The sequence below is a fragment of the Cavia porcellus genome, unplaced genomic scaffold (genome assembly GCF_034190915.1).
Source record: "Cavia porcellus strain 051 isolate PalLab524CR breed Dunkin Hartley unplaced genomic scaffold, mCavPor4.1 scaffold_4, whole genome shotgun sequence".
In the NCBI taxonomy this organism is placed as follows: Eukaryota; Metazoa; Chordata; class Mammalia; order Rodentia; family Caviidae; genus Cavia; species Cavia porcellus.
The window spans coordinates 64,600,161-64,606,350 of NW_026947487.1; positions in this window are offsets into that span (position 1 = coordinate 64,600,161).

Genomic DNA, 6,190 nt, shown 5'->3' on the forward strand with positions numbered 1-6,190 from the left:
AGGCGGTGGGGGTGGCTGCGGCAGGAGGGGTAAAGGGAGCGTCGAGGAAGAAAGAGGAGGAGGGACTCTTTTTTTTTTTTTTTTTGGATGTTTTTCAATGTTTTCAAGAACTGTGGCTACATCCTAGCTAGCAAGAAGGTAAAGGAAAATAGAATTCTTTCTTCCTGTGTCGCCCCCCACCTTCTGATTCCAAACAAAACCACGGAGTAAGCACGGTCCTGGGCTCCTTTCCTGGCCTCTGTCACCCGGACTGCCAGACCCTGCACCTGTGTCTTCCTGCCATTCATCACTACCTGTCATCCCAAGAGTTAAGCCCGTGTGGCCCCTCTCTCGGTGCCTTCATCCAACCGAGAGACAGATGAGCAAGAGCCCAACCTCGTTAGAAACAAATAAATGTACAAACTGACTCCCCACCTGCGGCCTGCCGGTACCCCTGCAACACTTTCAATACCCTGCAGGACAGCGGGCAGTACTGTTAGATCCTGGCCTCTGGAAAATCTTGGAGTGGGAGCCGGCTTTTGGAGTTGCTAGCTCTGGTACCTTCTTCCTTTTCTGGAGGTAACATTGGATTAAGACAGTAGCCAACGTTAGTAGCCGGGCACAGACCGTGCCTTTTAGCTGCTCCTTATTCTTTTTTTTTTTTTTTTTTTTTTTTTCACTATTTTCAAAACAAAGGCCACTTTACAGACTGGAGAACTGAGGCCAAAGAATGCGCAGCAGGTGGTGGGGATGAGGTCAGGAGTGAGGGAGCCTCACTCCCAGGGCCTCAAGCAGCAGGCTGTTAGCAAGGAAGCCAGCGCTTTCAATGAAGTTTTGGTGCATACCTTCTCAGTGCCCTGTCAAGTGCGCTAAACTTTCAGCATCTCTTGCTCTTCGGAGAGGCCAGGGGCTTTATTGATACTCAAAGGGATCACGTTTAGCCTTCACATCTGGGTTTTTTCTTTAAAGGTGAATAGCAACACATTCCTTTTAGAGTATTGTTTGAACCACTCTAGGAAGTAGTGCTAAAGTGCCTGGCACACCAATTGACCTTTAGTAGGAACTCAGTCCTTTTCATCCCAAATTTGTCACAAATGCAGCCTACAAATGCTCCCCACTCAGTCTTTTGTCTAAGTTTGGAATTTTCCAATAGCCATTCAAGGAACTGTTCTGCAGAAAATAACACAAACTTCCAGAGTGGTAGCAAGAATTGGATGAGATAATGTGGATGATCTTTGCCTGGGATAGAGAACATACTAGCTTTTGTAATTAATAATGAAGACCTAATTGCAAAATTCAATAGGCCTTGGAAGCTCACTGCCTCTTTGGTTTTTCCCTTCCCTGCTGTCTTTCTCATTTCTGTGAGCTGCCTCTAGGAATGTTCCTGGAGTCACTGGGCCAGTGGTGGTGCACGCAGCAGCAGGTTATTTGTATTATTGAAATCTCTAGAAGGTTCACCATCACTGCACTCTACCTGGAAGACTGCCAAATCCAGAAGCAAATTCTTCACTATTGCTTACCTGGTCACCTCTGACCTTCTGGTAGAGAGTTCTGGGCCTCCCCAGCCTCAATCCTCACTTTCAAAAGTTTGGCCTCTTCTCTTTGGAAGAATCCCTGAGACTTTCCTCCTTTTAACTCCTGGGCACATTTCTATTACAACATTTGCCATTCTATATTCAACGACTTGATGCTTCAAATGCTTAGTAAAAATTAGCTGAGACCTAAGAAAATTACCTGTCAGTTTTTGTATAAAGTAAACACTGAAGCACATCCATCTTTGTATTTTAGTGAACAACTCTTACATTTGGAATATGCACAGTAACAAATCTATGTTTAGCATGTAAAAAGAATAATTCCTTGTGGGGACTTCTAGCTGGAACAGAGGCTGGATATGGAACCCAGCATTCTGAAGAGCATTTTTAGGAGCCCAACCCCAAACCTAAAAATGGCTCATTTTCAATTAATACACCCAGGAAGATGGAGCAGTGGATGAATGCTCTATCCAGCAGAATGTCTAGCAAATAAGGAAGCCCATGTGGACCCTCTGACCAACTCTTGGGGAATTGAATCAAAAGCAAATTGAATTGGAAATAAACAGTTCCTGAGTCAGAACACCTAGGGATGCCACCTTGAGATACTTCATGACAGTAGCACAGTGTCTCCATTGCCAAAAGCCAGAGAATCTCAGAGCTATATGAATTTAATTATTTCAGAATGGTGACTTCCTTACATGCCTTGCTACTCACAACAATAAACAAATTACATGTTTCATAATTGTAGCTGAATACTAGGTTTTCTTGATGCATGAAAATTCTCAGCTTTTTCAAAAGAGGAATTCAGAACTCAAGGTATTAGTGGTTCAAGTGCCTTGTTTCTAACTTCTCTGTTGAGTCAGATTAACTAATTAAAAGTTGCTTTAACTTTTTTAGTAATAGAAATGTCCTATTTTATGTTAGTGTTATAGCCACCTCCTGAACCATAGAACACATCTCTTCATTTCTTAAGAAATGAAAGATATTTCTGTGATTGAAAACAATAAAAAACACAAATTTGAAATTTTAGTGGATCCTGTTGAATGGAGCTCTCCCTTTGACTAAAGAGTCATGTGTGTGTGTGTGTGTGTGTGTGTGTGTGTGTGTATATGTATATATATATATATATATATATATATATATATATATATAATGCATATCTTTATTAGCATTCTTGAGAATTGTAAACTTCACTTTCTAAAAACTTTTCATTAACAATTATTTTTAGATTCTCAGGTCATGCTGAGTTCTGGTTCCATCTTTGTTTTATTTGCGCAATAAAAGTTTTGTATGTTTTATGATTTTGATATTTAATTTATTGCTGAGAATGAGACACTGAAAGATTTATCTGATGATTTAGTTTGCTGCGGAGATAAAAGTATCTTATTACTAAGTAGCCTAACTTTTTTTGGGAGGGGATGGTGGTGGTGGTGGTGGTACTGAGAATTGAACCTAAGCCCTTCACCCTGAGCTCCATGCTTGGCCACACTTTTCATTCCTTAATTTTGAGACAGGATCTCACTGGGTCAATAAATTGCCCAGGTTAGGGTCAAATTTGCGGCCTTCCTACCTCAGCCTCTCAGAGTGCTGGGATTATAATTGCATAATTTAAGGATTTAATGTAAATGGGGCTTAGTGGTACACACTTGTAATCTCAGCACGGTGAAGGCTGGAGCAGGATTGAGAGTTTGAACCTAGCCTTGGCAATTCATTGAGATCGTATCTCAAAATTTGAAGTGGGTGTGTGTGAGGGGTGTTGGGACTAGGCTGGTAGGTCAGTGGGTTCAACTTGGGCAGGGAGTGCTGCACAGATTTGAGTCTTGAAGTAAGATTTAAAGGTTAAGAGGGTGGTTTTCCAAGGGTATCTGTCTTCTTTCCTCAATTAACTCACTTTGGCTATGTGCTTTTATTTAATATAGAGAACATTCTTTTCTGGAAGCAAATGAGAATACCAATATAACACACTAAGACCTATGGGACACAATGAAAGCAGTCCTTTAAAAAAGCTTAATGCAAATCAGTGCTCACATTAGAAAAATGAAGTGAGCTAAAGAAAAAAATAACCTTATGATGAATCTCAAGATACCCAGATTACAACCATAATCCAGAAACACAAATCAAATATAAGGAGGGAATCCAGAAAGATGAGTGGATATTAATGAAACTGTATCTAAAAAATTATAAAGAATCAATGAATCAAAGAGCTGGTTCTTTGAAAGAATTAATAAAACAGGTAAATCATTAGCCAGAGTTACCAAGAAAAAGAGAAAAGAGACTCATATAATGCAATTAAAATGAAAAACATGAAATAACAATGGATATCATCAAAATGCAAAAGATAGTAGCTACTATGAAAAATTATACTCCAACAAATTGGAAAATTTTGAATAAATGGATAGATCCTTATACAAATTACCAAAACTAAGCCAAAAAAAGCATAAAAATTCTGAACAATAACAAGCAATGAGATTGAGGCAGTGATAGAAAACATACAAATAGATAGATAGATTTGATAGATTCACTGTTGAATTCTATAAGAATTAAAGATGTTATAATGTGCTTTCAACTCTTTAACAAAATTGAAGAGGAAGGAATGTTTTCAAACTCATTTCTGGAAGCCATCACCTCTCTGATCCTAACACCAGAGAGCCACAAAAAAGAAAACTCCAGGAAAATTTTCTTAATTAACATAAATACAAAAATCCCTAATCAGATACTGGCACATAGAGTGCAAGAAACCAACAAAAGGATCATATATCATGTGCAAGCAGGTTTCATCCCAAAGAATGCTAGGGTGGTTCAGAAAATGTACATCAGTAAGTGTAATACATGACATAGACAGAGGCAAGGATACAAACCATGTGATCATATCAGTAGATGCAGAAAAAGCATTTGACAAAATCCAACAATCATTCATGATAAGCAAACAACTACAGCAGCAACAACAAAAATACAGAAGAAAATAGATATTAAAAGACCTTTCCTGAATCGGATGAGTCATCTAGGACAAACTAATGACAATATCATATTAAGTAGGGAAAAACTGAAAGAATTTCCTCTAAAATCAGGAACAAGACAGGGATGCCCACTATCCCCACTCGTGTTCAGGATAGTACTCAAACCACCAGCCAAGAGCAATCAGGAAAGAAAGAGCAAGGAAAAGAAATGTGTATAGGAAAGGAAGAAGTCGGATTATCATTACTTGCCAAATGACATGACTCTCTACATAAAAGAACCACAAAATGCAATCAAAAGTATCCTAGAATTAATAACCAAATTCACCAATGTAGCAGTTTACAAAATTAACAATATAAAAATCAACAGCATTGTGGTACATTGATAATGAGCACACTGAGGAAAAAATTAGGAAATCAACATGACTCACAGTAGAATCAAGAAAAACAAACACCTAATAATTAACCTAATCAAGAAAAAGAAAGACATCTACAAAGAAAACTGTAGAACTCTGAAAAAGAAGGTTGAAGAGAACACCTAGCTTTGTTACTTTTCTCTTGTTAGTGAGACAAAATATCAAACACCCTAAATTAAAAGGATGAAACTATTTTTTAGCTCACAGTTTGTAGGTGATAGTGCATAATCAGTTGGCTCTAAGACAAGATGGCACATGGCAGAGGGACATCTGTTTATGGTGGTGAAAGACAGCACAAGTAACCAGCAATAAGAAAGACAAACTGGGCTGGGGATTTAGCTCAGAGGCATAAACACCTGCCTTGCAAGCACATGGTCATGAGTTTGATCCCTGGTACTGGTAAAAAAGAGAGAGAGAGAGAGAGAGAGAGAGAGAGAGAGAGAGAGAGAGAGAGAGAAACCTCTCTCTGTCCCTTATATTGTATCCTGTTTGCTGGGATTACTGTGGTGCCAATCCAATCAGTAGATTGATTCAACAATCATTCACCCTTAATCCTAGCACCCTTAATCCCGGCATTGCACTACAAATCAATTACATGCTCTAGATTCAGCCACATCTAGAAAAAGCCTATGACTGCTTGAGGTTTGGGTGGACATCTAGACACAAACCATAACAGCATCAGAAAAGGAAAGACATCCCAGTTGCTGGGTAGGCAAAACTAATATTGTCAAAAATGTTTGGCATTCCAAAACTAATATACAGATTTAACTCAATCATAAAACACCTATAGCATTCCCTCATAGACTAGAGAAAACAACCCCAAAATTCATATGAAACCAGAAGAGATCCAGAGATCCATATAATACACAGAGAACAAAAAAAAAAAAAAAAAAAAAAAGAATGAAAGAAACTTGTCCAAAATAAAGCAAGTGAAATAGATACTTCTTGTAAGGAGTACAAATGACCAATAAACATATGAAAAAATGTTCCACATCTTGGGCATTAGATAAATGCAAATTAAAACAACAGTTAGATTTTACTTTATGCCAGAAAGGGTGGCTATGTCTGAGAAATCAAATAATAAATGCTGGCAAGGCTGCATTGTATAAAGAACCCATGTACATTGCTCGTGGGAAAATAAACTAGTACATACGCTACATAAATCAGTATGGAGATATCTCAAAGAACTAAAAATAGAAATTTCTTTTAATTTACTTATTCCCCTTCTATGTATCTTCACAGAAAAGCTAAAGACATCATATTACAGAAATAGATGCATGCTGATGTTTATGGCATCACAATTCATAAT